This window comes from Littorina saxatilis, linkage group LG9, assembly GCF_037325665.1.
Source record: "Littorina saxatilis isolate snail1 linkage group LG9, US_GU_Lsax_2.0, whole genome shotgun sequence".
In the NCBI taxonomy this organism is placed as follows: Eukaryota; Metazoa; Mollusca; class Gastropoda; order Littorinimorpha; family Littorinidae; genus Littorina; species Littorina saxatilis.
This window is the reverse complement of record NC_090253.1, coordinates 33,204,265-33,217,720: the sequence shown is the minus strand read 5'-3', so window position 1 is coordinate 33,217,720 and position 13,456 is coordinate 33,204,265. Positions and strand designations below refer to the sequence as shown.

The window sequence follows — 13,456 nt, the reverse complement described above, 5'->3', positions numbered from 1 at the left end:
TCAAGTAGCTGTCGAACTCACAGAATGAAACTGAACGCAACGCAACGCAGCAAGACCGTATACTCGTAGCATCGTCACTCCACCGCCCGTGGCAAGGCAGTGCCCGTGGAAATGACAAGAAGAGCGGGGTATTCGTTGCGCTGAGAAGGATAGCACGCTTTTCTGTACCTCTCTTCGTTTTAACTTTCTGAGCGTGTTTTTAATCCAAACATATCATATCTATATGTTTTTGGAATCAGGAACCGACAAGGAATAAGATGAAAGTGTTTTTAAATTGATTTCGAAAAAAAAAATTTGATAATAATTGTCACGTTTCAATATATCACTTAAGGTGATTATGAACCGGTTAATTACTACTAATTAACTAACCACACCACGATCCACTCTCGCAGTCATACAATTAAATAGAGTCAACAAAAGTATAAGTTTCAGACGCCTGTTTATGTATAAACTCTCCACCTCCCTCGAGCCTTCACTCAAAATATGTTCCTTTTACGTTCTCAACACGTAAAAAACCCGTGGTCACTGACAAAATGCCAGTGGTATATAGAAAATTAACGTAACACGCTGAACCCGTGTAAATACAGTCAAAATGAGAATGTTCTGTTCAAAAGCTCTAGTCCATGCAGGTGTCACCACCCCACGTTGTCACTACTCCAATGAAATCACAGATACGAAAAGACAACGGTGGTCAACGGGGTGCGTAAGACATGGTGCACTTAGCTTTCTTTATGTATGCTGGTTAGCCGGTATGCTGGTTAGCCGGGTTGCTGGTTAGCCGGTTTGCTGGTTAGCCGGTTCGCTGGTTAGCCGGTCCGCTGGTTAGCCGGTCTGCTGGTTAGCCGGTTAGCGTAGCTTCCTCAGGTCCCAGCTCCAACGTCTGCAGCTAGCAATGTCCCGCCAAAGGCAGCCGTGCAGCAGGTACAGGAAAAGGTAACGAAACGAAGGCTGCAACAGAAAGCATCGGTGCACTAAACATGTCTGCTACCCCTCACCCACCACCTTTAAACATGTCATCTTTAAATATCTCATCGAGCACGTGGGCCTGCACAAAACGGACTTTTTACAACAACAAAACAGTCATTTTCCGTCCTTCTCTCCCTATCTGCAAAAACCATATACAGATTAGTATTTTAGCGTCACAGAGAGTAAATTATGCGCTAACCTGGAAAGAACAACAGAGAGTAAATTATTCCACAAACACAGACTCAACAACAGCGTTTAATAATGATTTATTACCTCAAAAGCCTATGATTGTAGTACTCTCTCAAGGAAGCAAAGTCCGCCTCCTCCCTGGAACAGCCTCTGTTCGTCAACAGTGACCAAAAACGTCCAGAACCCCTTGTCGAATCCTTATGCGAAAGCCATCGCCGACGAAGGAAAGTTGACGACTTGTCCTCAGCAAAATACGTGGCAGAGAAAAGGAATAACTTGTGGAAGTTCCCCTAGAGTGCCGAATATAACATTCGGTGAAAAACCATCATACTCTAGAAACTGTGTATTAGATCCTTCCCCTTCTGCCGCTGGGTGTCAAGTGTGTCGTCCTCGAGTCTCTGACAGACCACCTAGCCAAATACACGTGACTGACCTTGTCACCAAACCAGTCCAGCTATACACAATTCTGCCTCCCAAGCAGAAAAAAGACACGAGAAACTCAATCCCTGAAAATCCCGTGCGCGCTGTCAGCGAAAAACCGTCAGCCCTGTGACAGCAGAAACCCCCGCACTGTGAAACTCGTGCGCTACGAAACATCCGTGTTCATTGAGCACTGTCAGCAAACTCTGCTGTAGCCCAATATCACGTACAGGCGCTTTCTATCATAATCGACCAAGAACAGGCACTCCACTGAGTGACACTTTCTTGGTCTCTGTCACCCGATCGTGACACACCTCCCCTCTTCAAGACGAAACCTCGGTTTCGCTCACAGTCATGTTCTCCTCTACAGCCCGAGAGAGAAAGTCAGCTCCAACATTGTTGGCGCCCGGAATGACGCGTACCGTGAATTGGTACGGTTGGAGAATCAACGCCCAGCGCATAAGTCTGGCGTTTGCCAACCTTGCAACCTGAAGATATTGCAGAGGTTGATGGTCTGTTTCCAGACAGAAAGGTCGTCCTCAAGAACGAGCAACCCCTCGTTTCACCCCTGATGACTGCAACCTTCTCTGTCTTCTTGTCTTTGTTCTTCTGGTCTTTGTTCTTCTCCCCGTAGGCTGTCCTCTCTATGTAGGCGCGCAGCAGGTTGGCGTGGTACAGGCGTGCTTTCCCGTTCATGACGATCCTGTAGTCGTTCTGGCCCACCTTCGCTGTCACCTCAAAAGGTCCTTGCCACTGCAGTTGTAGCTTGTTGTGTTTGACAGGTAGAAGTAGCAACACCCGTTCTCCAATCTTGAAGCTGCGCGGCCGTGCCTTGCGGTCGAATCCTCGCGCATAACGCTGTGCTGCTCTTCCCAGGTTCTCTTGAGCCAGTTTGCAGGTCTCTTCAATCCTGTTCCTGAGTTCTACGATGTAGGTCGCTGTCGTCTGCACCTCCTCGTCAGCTTCTTCGTCCGTCCAAGCCTGACGCAGGATAGCCATGGGACCGCGTACCTGTCTGCCGTACAACAACTCGAATGGGGAAAAGCCCAAGCTCTCCTGAGGAACCTCGCGGTATGCAAAAAGCAATGCTGGGATGTACCTGTCCCACGTGCGTGGTTTCTCCTGAGCTAGTTTCCTCAGCATGGTCTTCAAGGTGCCATTGAACCTCTCCACCAGTCCGTTGCACTGAGCATGGTAAGGAGTGGTGAAGTGCTGCTCCAGTGATAGCAGTCGTGCTGCCTCCGCCATCACTCCTCCCGTGAACTGCGTGCCTCTGTCGGTGAGTACCTCTGATGGAATTCCCAGCCGGGACCACATAGTAACCAGAGCCTCAGCTACTCGCGTGGCTTCAATCGATTTCAGAGGGATCGCCTCTGGGTATCGAGTAGCGTAGTCCACCATGGTCAAAATGTATCTGTTTCCGTCCTCAGACGCAGGCAAGATGGGCCCGATGATGTCCACTGCCACCCGACGAAAGGGTTCGTCGATGAGCGGCATCTTCTCTAAGGGGACCTTCCTCACCCTTCCTTTGGCAACCACCTTCTGGCACTTATCGCAGGACGCACAGAAACGTCGGACATCCGTGCAGATGCCTGGCCAGTAAAAGTGGCGCCAGACACGATCCGTGGTCTTCTTGGTACCAAGATGACCTCCCAGAATCGAGTCGTGTGCCGTTGCCATGACACCCTCGCGAAACTCGCGAGGCACGACAACCTGTTTGAATGTACCTTCTTGGTTGCTGAACTCCCGGTAGAGCAACTTCTTGTCCCTGAGGAACCTTGACCTCCCATGCTTCCCGCTCAGCTTCACCTTCCCCGACTTCGCGTGCTCCCGAGGAGTTGCTAATGTCGGATCAGATGCCTGAGCCTTCGCGAGAAGCGCGGGGGTCACGTTCCCCAGGGCAGCTCGTGCAGCAGGTAGGGGTTTGAGAGGTTTGTCCTCTCGCTCCGCCTGTGCCCGCGTGAGCACTGAAATGACGTCGGGAGACCGATAAACGGGAACCTCCCTGGTGACGCCGTCCACAAACTGAACCCGGTTTCCAATGAGCAGGTCGCATGGAGGATCGTCCATGACGACGGCCACAATGGTCCCCGTGAACAACGGTGTTACGACCTTGATCACTGCCGTGTTCAAGTCGTAAGCGTGAGATGCCTCGGCCATTCTCACCCTGATGCTGTCTCCTGTGTAGGCCATAGCTGGAACTAGACTCGCCCGAACCACTATCATGTCTGCCCCTGTGTCCCGCAGACCTTCGCCCTTCACTCCGTTAACGTAGACGTTGCAGTGGGGCTGGAAATGTTTCCTGGAGCACGGAACGCAGAGTTGTGGAATTGTGCATGAGCTCGTGACGTCCCTTAGCTCCTCACTGCCAACAAAGTGTACGCCCTTCTGGTCAGCCTGTCTCCTGTGGCAGTCCTTCTTCACGTGGCCCCGCTTGTTGCAGTAGTAACACTGGATGTCAGATCTGGAACTTGATCCCTTGTGTCCCTGATCGTCCTTCCCGTCCTTGGGTCCTGAAGAACCCGAATTTCCCGATTTTTCCGGCCGTGAGCCTGAAGATTTGCCGGAGATCGCCTGGGCGTTCTCATGTACTCTGATCCAGTCGGCTGCCTCCTGAGTAGTCTTTGGCTGGTGTTCCTGCACGAAGGTCACCACCTCAGGTCGCAGGCTGGACATCAGTTGCTCCATGACAATGAGGTCGGCAAGGTCGTTGACGGTCCAGTCCTTTTCGGCCATCTCCACCCAGCGCCGCAGGTAGAGATTAAGGCGTGCCACAAACTGATGGCTCAGCTCGCCGCTCAGTCTCTTGCTGTTACGCAGACGTCGTCTGTAGGCTTCCGCAGTCAGGTTGAAGCGCTGGAGTAACGCCTTCTTTAGTGCCTGATAGTCTCTCGCCTCGTCGTCATCCAAAGCGTTGTAGAGCTGCAATGCGCGTCCTTTTAAGCAGGTGCTAAGGCGGCTAGCCCACGTGGCCTCTTCCCACTTCTGGTCAGATGCAATGCGCTCAAACCGGCGTAAAAAGTCGTCGAGCTCGTCCTTGTCATCGTCGAACGTCGGCAGTCTCGTACGGTCAGCAACAAACGTCGGCGCGCTAGCCTGAGTAAGCGTACCCTTCTCGGCCTGTAGCCTAGCTAGCTCTAGCTGGAGTTCGCGATCCGCCTGTTTGTCCTGTCTGTCACGTTCGGCCTGTCGTTCGGCCTGTCGTTCCCTTTCTTGTCTGTCAAGTTCATCTTTCTTTTCTTGTCTGTCAAGTTCGTCTTTCTTTTCCTGTCTGTCTCGTTCGGCCTGTCGTTCCCTTTCTTGTCTGTCACGTTCGGCCTGTCGTTCCTGTCTCTCAAGTTCGGCCTGTCGTTCTTGTCTGTCAAGCTCTTCTTTTCTCGTCTGTCGCTCTATGTCTTCCTTACGTTCTAACTCCTTGCGCTTAAGCAAACTACGCGCTCTAACGCGTGCGTCTCGCTCTGTCTGTTCCTCGCTACCAGGAGTCTCAAAAGTTAATCTCTTCGTAGGAGATCCCCCTGTAGCCATGGTTAGTTTTAGCAAAGCTTTATTACAAAAGTAAGTCTAACGCAGCTATAGCTAGAACACGCGGTGATGAAAGCGATGGATACAAAAATCCAGTAACCAGAAAATGCAGAAGAAAAATCCAAACGGTGTAGAACAAATCGCGTAGCCTACTTTATGGCTGCTTTTTGCGGTGAAACAAAGTGTTTCCCACAGCCGTGGCCTACTTTATCGGCTGCTTTTTGCGGTGAAACAGAGTGTCTCCCACAGCCTTGGTTAGGACAGAAGTCCTCGGACCCTTCCCCCCCAAAATTCCAACAAAGTCAAAATATGGAGAAAAATCCAAGTAAAACAAGACGGTAGAAATGTAACCTGTTACAGAATACGAAACAACAATGTAGAGAAAACTGAGTAAAACGAATAACGAATCCGCTAACCCCGCTCAGCTCTCTGCAACGGAAAACTCTGAACGTACAACAACAAAGATTCACAAACAAAGGAAAGGGAGGTAATCACAGTTAGCGCATACAATAACTCACAAATTACAATTTACATTTCCTGCAAGATGTGAATCGCTTAAGGTGTGGTATATGATCAAAACTATACAAAAAAGGGTAGCACCAAGCAGAAAATAAGTCGAGCACTGACGAGATTATCTGCTCTTAGTTATCCTTAATTGGTGGGTCTTTATCAGTTGGAAATTAACTGAGTAAATCCCGGCTTGGCCCCCATGTGTCACGTTTCAATATATCACTTAAGGTGATTATGAACCGGTTAATTACTACTAATTAACTAACCACACCACGATCCACTCTCGCAGTCATACAATTAAATAGAGTCAACAAAAGTATAAGTTTCAGACGCCTGTTTATGTATAAACTCTCCACCTCCCTCGAGCCTTCACTCAAAATATGTTCCTTTTACGTTCTCAACACGTAAAAAACCCGTGGTCACTGACAAAATGCCAGTGGTATATAGAAAATTAACGTAACACGCTGAACCCGTGTAAATACAGTCAAAATGAGAATGTTCTGTTCAAAAGCTCTAGTCCATGCAGGTGTCACCACCCCACGTTGTCACTACTCCAATGAAATCACAGATACGAAAAGACAACGGTGGTCAACGGGGTGCGTAAGACATGGTGCACTTAGCTTTCTTTCTGTATGCTGGTTAGCCGGTATGCTGGTTAGCCGGGTTGCTGGTTAGCCGGGTTGCTGGTTAGCCGGTTCGCTGGTTAGCCGGTCTGCTGGTTAGCCGGTCTGCTGGTTAGCCGGTTAGCGTAGCTTCCTCAGGTCCCAGCTCCAACGTCTGCAGCTAGCAATGTCCCGCCAAAGGCAGCCGTGCAGCAGGTACAGGAAAAGGTAACGAAACGAAGGCTGCAACAGAAAGCATCGGTGCACTAAACATGTCTGCTACCCCTCACCCACCACCTTTAAACATGTCATCTTTAAATATCTCATCGAGCACGTGGGCCTGCACAAAACGGACTTTTTACAACAACAAAACAGTCATTTTCCGTCCTTCTCTCCCTATCTGCAAAAACCATATACAGATTAGTATTTTAGCGTCACAGAGAGTAAATTATGCGCTAACCTGGAAAGAACAACAGAGAGTAAATTATTCCACAAACACAGACTCAACAGCGTTTAATAATGATTTATTACCTCAAAAAGCCTATGATTGTAGTACTCTCTCAAGGAAGCAAAGTCCGCCTCCTCCCTGGAACAGCCTCTGTTCGTCAACAGTGACCAAAAACGTCCAGAACCCCTTGTCGAATCCTTATGCGAAAGCCATCGCCGACGAAGGAAAGTTGACGACTTGTCCTCAGCAAAATACGTGGCAGAGAAAAGGAATAACTTGTGGAAGTTCCCCTAGAGTGCCGAATATAACATTCGGTGAAAAACCATCATACTCTAGAAACTGTGTATTAGATCCTTCCCCTTCTGCCGCTGGGTGTCAAGTGTGTCGTCCCGAGTCTCTGACAGACCACCTAGCCAAAATACACGTGACTGCCCTTGTCACCAAACCAGTCCAGCTATACACAATTCTGCCTCCCAAGCAGAAAAAAGACACGAGAAACTCAATCCCTGAAAATCCCGTGCGCGCTGTCAGCGAAAAACCGTCAGCCCTGTGACAGCAGAAACCCCCGCACTGTGAAACTCGTGCGCTACGAAACATCCGTGCTCATTGAGCACTGTCAGCAAACTCTGCTGTAGCCCAATATCACGTACAGGCGCTTTCTATCATAATCGACCAAGAACAGGCACTCCACCGAGTGACACTTTCCTGGTCTCTGTCACCCGATCGTGACAATAATTTTTATATATTTAATTTTCAGAGCTTGTTTTTAATCCGAATATAACATATTTATATGTTTTTGGAATCAGCAAATGATGGAGAATAAGATAAACGTAAATTTGGATCGTTTTATAAATTTTTATTTTTTTTTACAATTTTCAGATTTTTAATGACCAAAGTCATCAATTAATTTTTAAGCCACCAAGCTGAAATGCAATACCGAAGTCCGGGCTTTGTCGAAGATTACTTGACCAAAATTTCAACCAATTTGGTTGAAAAATGAGGGCGTGACAGTGCCGCCTCAACTTTCACGAAAAGCCGGATATGACGTCATCAAAGACATTTATCAAAAAAATGAAAAAAACGTTCGGGGATTTCATACCCAGGAACTCTCATGTCAAATTTCATAAAGATCGGTCCAGTAGTTTAGTCTGAATCGCTCTACACACACACACACACACACAGACACACGCACATACACCACGACCCTCGTCTCGATTCCCCCCTCGATGTTAAAACATTTAGTCATAACTTGACTAAATGTAAAAAGGGAAAAAAGGACAGTCAAACTACGCTTTTCTCGTGAATATCCGGGCGGGGACGTAGCTCAGTTGGTAGCGCGCTGGCTTTGTAGTCAGTTGGTCGCTATCAGCGTGGGTTCGATCCCCACGTTCGGCGAGAGATTTATTTCTCGGAGTCAACTTTGTGCAGACTCTCTTCGGTGTCCGAACACCCCCGTGTGCACACATGCGCACGAAAAAGATCCCACGTTCACAGCGAAAGTCTCAGGGCTTGGAAAACACGAAGACACGCATGCATCATCTCTCGTCTCTGATTATCATGATCGTATTTCGATACTTTGACGAGACAAACCCAATGCTGGTGTGTCGAAGAAGACAGCCACAGCGGGCTTGTTCGAATCAAAGTATCACACCATATCTTCAGCGTATTACCAATACCTGTCCCAATATAGACCAGTTGGTCTAAGAGGACGTTAAACCCTAATAGTCAGTCAGTCGTGAATATCAAACCGAGCTGACCTAAATCATTCACTGAAGCAACAGACACTGACAGACCCTTGTTGTGCTACGGCTTAGTACAAGCAAAGGCACAAGACACCGGTTTGAAGAAACACAAATCACCCATCAAGAAAAAGTTCTATAAAGACAACCAAACATGTGTCTGCTTTGTTACGTTATCTTACTGCCAAAAATACTCTAGATAGAAACAAGAAAAAAGTTCGTCTTCTGAAATGTACCGAGTTCAATATCGGGTGCCTTTGCCTCTCGCTTTCCCGCATTACAAGTTTAGTTTTTTCCGTATTGCAGGGAAGTCTTTATAGCGCAACGGTTAGCGAACCGGCTGCGGTTTGAATCAAAAGAACGTAGGTTCGAGCCCTCTCAGCACGGTATTTTCATTTAATTTGTTTGTTTCTTCACTCTCCTTTCTTTTGTTTTATTTTACTCTATTCATATTTGACTCCTGGCAGTGAGGAACCGACTGATCGAGACGCACGCGCTAGAGCGCGAAGTATCATGAAACGCCAGGAGTTGGAACACAAAGAAGAAATAGAGCGACAGACGAGGAAGGAAGAGTTAGACAGGAACGACAGGCCGAACGTGACAGACAGGAACGTCAGGCCGAACGCGACAGACAGGAACGACAGGCCGAACGTGACAGACAGGAACGTCAGGCCGAACGCGACAGACAGAACAAGAAAGAGGAACTTGACTGACAAGAAAGGGAACAACAGGCCGAACGTGACAGACAGGAACGTCAGGCCGAACGCGACAGACAGAACAAGAAAGAGGAACTTGACAGACAAGAAAGGGAACGACAGGCCGAACGTGACAGACAGGACAAGAAAGAGGAACTTGACAGACTAGAACGTGACAAACAGGCCGAACGCGAACACCAAGAACGTAAAGAACAGGCCGAACGCGAACACCAACTGGAGCTAGCTAAGCTACAGGCGGAGAAGGGTACGCCTACTCAAACTAGCGCGCCGACGTTTGTGACTGACCGTACGAGACTTCTTACGCTTGACGACGACAAGGACGAGCTCGACGATTTTCTGCGCCGGCTCGAGCGTATTGCTTCTGACCAGAAATGGGAAGAAGGTACGTGGGCTAGTCGCCTTAGTACTTGCTTGAAGGGACGCGCCCTACAGCTCTACAACGCTCTGGAGGACGACGAGGCAAGGGACTACCAGCTTTTAATTTAAAGAAGGCGCTACTCCAGCGTTTTAACTTGACTGCTGAAGCTTACCGACGTCGACTGCGGAACAACAAGAGACTGAGTGGCGAGCTGAGCAATCACTTCGTGGCACGTCTGAACCTCTACCTGCGGCGCTGGGTCGACATGGCAGAGAAGAAGTGGGACGTCGACGACCTCGCTGACCTGATTGTGATGGAACAGCTGATGTACAGCCTGCGACCTGAGGTTGTGTCTTTCGTGCAGGAGCACCGGCCAAAGACAACCCAGGAGGCAGCCGAATGGATCAGGGTATACGAAGACGCCCAGGCGATCTCCGGGAAGTCGTCAAGCTCACGGCCGAACAAGTCAGGAAATTCCGGTTCTTCAGGATCCAAGGACGGGAAGGACGAGCACGGACACAAGGGATCTACTTCAAGGAACGACATCACGTGTTTCTACTGTGGCAAACGGGGCCACGTCAAGAAGGACTGCCTTAAACGAAACAGACCAGAAGGGCGTGGATTATGTTGCCAGCGAAGAATTTCGGGACGTCACCAGTGCTTGTGGAATTCCGCAGCTTTGCGTTCCTTGCTCCAAAAAACACTTCAAGCCACACTGTCGGGTGTATGTCAACAGGGTGAAGGGCGAAGGTCTGCGAGACACTGGGGCAGACATGATTGTGGTCCGGGCAAGTTTAGTTCAGGCGACAGCTTGAAGGTGAGAATGGCCGAGGCCTCTCACGCGTGCGACTTGAACACGGATGTGATCAAGGTCGTAACGCCTTTGTTCACGGGGACCATTGTGGCCGTCGTCATGGACGATCCTCCATGTGACCTGCTCATTGGGAACACGCGTGTCCAGTTTGTGGACGGCGTCATCAGGGAGGTTCCCGTATATCGGACTCCCGACGTCATTTCTGTACTCACGCGGGCACAGGCGGAACGAGAAAACCAACCTCTCAAACCCCTACCTGCCGCACGAGCAGCCCTGGGAAACATTACCCCCGTGCTTCTCGCGAAGGCTCAAGACACGGACCCGACATTAGCTACTCCTCGTGAGCATGCGAAGTCGGGGAAGGTCAAGCTCAGCGGGAAGCACGGGAGGTCAAAGTTTCTCAGGGAGAAGTTGCTTTATAGAGAGTTCAGCAACAGGGAAGGATCTTTCAGGCAGGTTGTGGTGCCTCGCGAGTTTCGCGAAGGTGTCATGGCAACGGCGCACGATTCGATTCTTGGGGGTCACTTGGGCACCAAGAAAACCACGGACCGTGTGTGGCGCCATTTCTATTGGCCAGGCATCTGCACGGATGTCCGACGGTTTTGTGCGTCGTGTGACAAGTGCCAGAAGGTGGTTGCCAAAGGAAGGGTGAGGAAGGTCCCCTTAGAAAAGATGCCGCTCATCGACGAACCCTTTCGTCGGGTGGCAGTTGACATTATCGGTCCCATCTTGCCTGCGTCTGAGGACGGAAACAGATACATTTTGACCATGGTGGACTCCGCCACTAGATATCCGGAGGCCATCCCTCTGAAGTCTATCGAAGCTACACGGGTGGCTGAAGCGCTCGTCACCATGTGGTCCCGGTTGGGAATTCCCTCAGAGGTACTCACCGACAGAGGCACTCAATTCACTGGAGGAGTGATGGCAGAGGCAGCATGGTTGCTATCGCTCGAGCAACATTTCATTACTCCTTACCATGCTCAGTGCAACGGGCTGGTGGAAAGGTTCAATGGCACCCTGAAGACCATGCTGAGGAAACTGGCACAGGAGAAACCACGCACGTGGGATAGGTACATCCCAGCACTGCTCTTCGCTTATCGCGAGGTTCCTCAGGGGAGCTTGGGATTCTCCCCATTTGAGTTGCTGTACGGCAGACAGGTACGCGGTCCCATGGCGATCTTACGTCAGGCTTGGACGGACGAGGAAGCAGACGAGGAGGTGCAGACGACAGCGACCTACATCGTCGAACTCAGGAACAGGATAGAGGAGACCTGCAAACTGGCTCAAGAAAACCTGGGAAGAGCAGCACAGCGTTACGCGCGAGGATTCGACCGCAAGGCACGTCCGCGCAGCTTCAAGGTTGGAGAACGAGTGCTGCTACTTCTGCCTGTCAAACACAACAAGCTTCAGCTACAGTGGCAAGGACCTTTTGAGGTGACAGCGAAAGTGGGCCAGAACGACCACAGGATCATGATGAATGGTAAACCACGCCTGTACCACGCGAACTTGCTGCGCGCCTACGTGGAGAGGACTGCCTACGGGGAGAAAGATAAACCACAGACAGAGAAGATTGCTGTCGTGATGGACGAAACGACGGATGAAGAGGGAAGATGCCGAGTACCAGTTTGTCCGCTGGAGACCAGAGAGGACTACACTGACGTGCACATCTCATCTGATTTGGGATACGATTAGAGGGCAGACCTGCAAGAGATCGTGGAGGATGCAGCACGCGTTCTCACGGACTTCCCATTGCAGACGCATCTGGAGGATAGACGAACTGAGACGAAAGTGATTGCAGATTGGCCGACTTCGACAGTGATCTCCGTTCTGTTCTTCACAGTTATGATAAAGACATCGTTCTAAGGTTAAAACAAGTCAAAATGTTAAGACTGCTGTGGGAAGGAGACTGTGATATTGTTGCATCATTCCCAACTGGTTACGGAAAAAAGTGTCGTCTGCTTCGTAGCCAAAGTTGATTATCACGTGACACTTTTGCCATATTTAGAGTTGTTTGCACAGTAAATACACCCGCGAAAGATAGCTCGCTTGAAACTGTCTTACATATCAATTCCAGATTTAAAAATTACACAACACCATGAAAAATCATTATTGGCGATCGCGAATCTGCTTATATCAATAACACATTACAAAAAGCTCTAAATATGTAAAAAAAATCGATTTCCTCTCCACACAAAGGCATCCTGTCAGGGTTAAATGAAACCCGAAGGGAAGTAACTCAATTTACCTGAGTTCAGGATGTAAGAAACGCTACTTCCTCGCCACACTTGCCAAATCTAGCGTCTAAGAAACGGAGGACTGGCTAAACAAGAGCAGCACAAAACATTGAAAGGACGAAGGGCCCATCGACTGTGCCTGCTCTGTGATTTAGGTCAGCACGTGTTTTGCGAGGAATTGTGTAACATCACAGCGGTCACGTAGGCAGTCTCTGGTTATACGGTTTAAAGCAGAACGAAATGATATGATCATGATATGATCATCATCTGAACATCGTCGCCGGCGTCGTCGTCATTGTCATAATAATCATCATCATCATCATCTGTTGATCATTGTGGTCATCATCATTATTGTCATTCTTAACATCACTTGTTTTGTTGTAATCAGTCATCAAGAGGAACTATAAATTCTCATTTTCAACATTACTTGTTCTGTTGTTATCAGTCATTAAGAGGTATCACAATTTGAGAGCAGCATCAGCGTTATCTCAGCAGTTACACAGAATCGCATGACAAGTCACCAACAAACGCATCACACGCGCAGTTCAGTAGTTTAGAACTGCAAGTATGACACAGTGCATATACACAATGGAACGCAGTTATAACCGGACTGTGTTCTCATGTTTTATGAAACAAAGCACCGAATACAGATTCACATAATTTCTGGACCGAATGGGCTACACAGTAAGATAGTATACTTGTGTACAAGACGGTTAAGCCGCTCCGAGGGACGGCGATAAAAAGGTACGCAGCACGAACACTACCAGATTTGCCTATCGTTCTGATAACGATAGGCATGGTAGGCTTCCATCACAAGAACCGCCTTTCTGATCGGAATGTTCAGTGAGGAAAAACATTAAGCTACAGCAACCCCCCCCCCACACACACACACACAACAAAAAACAGAAGAAGAAGAAGAAGAGGAAAGACGCTGTGCA

The 13,456-nt window shown here is 49.0% G+C and overlaps 1 protein-coding gene across 1 annotated transcript in view; it reads right to left on the bottom strand.

Annotated features, from left to right (window-relative positions):
- The window catches only part of LOC138977046 (sodium-dependent dopamine transporter-like), a 111,886-nt gene that overhangs the window by 44,584 nt on the left and 53,846 nt on the right, over positions 1-13,456 (bottom strand). The window lies entirely within an intron of this gene.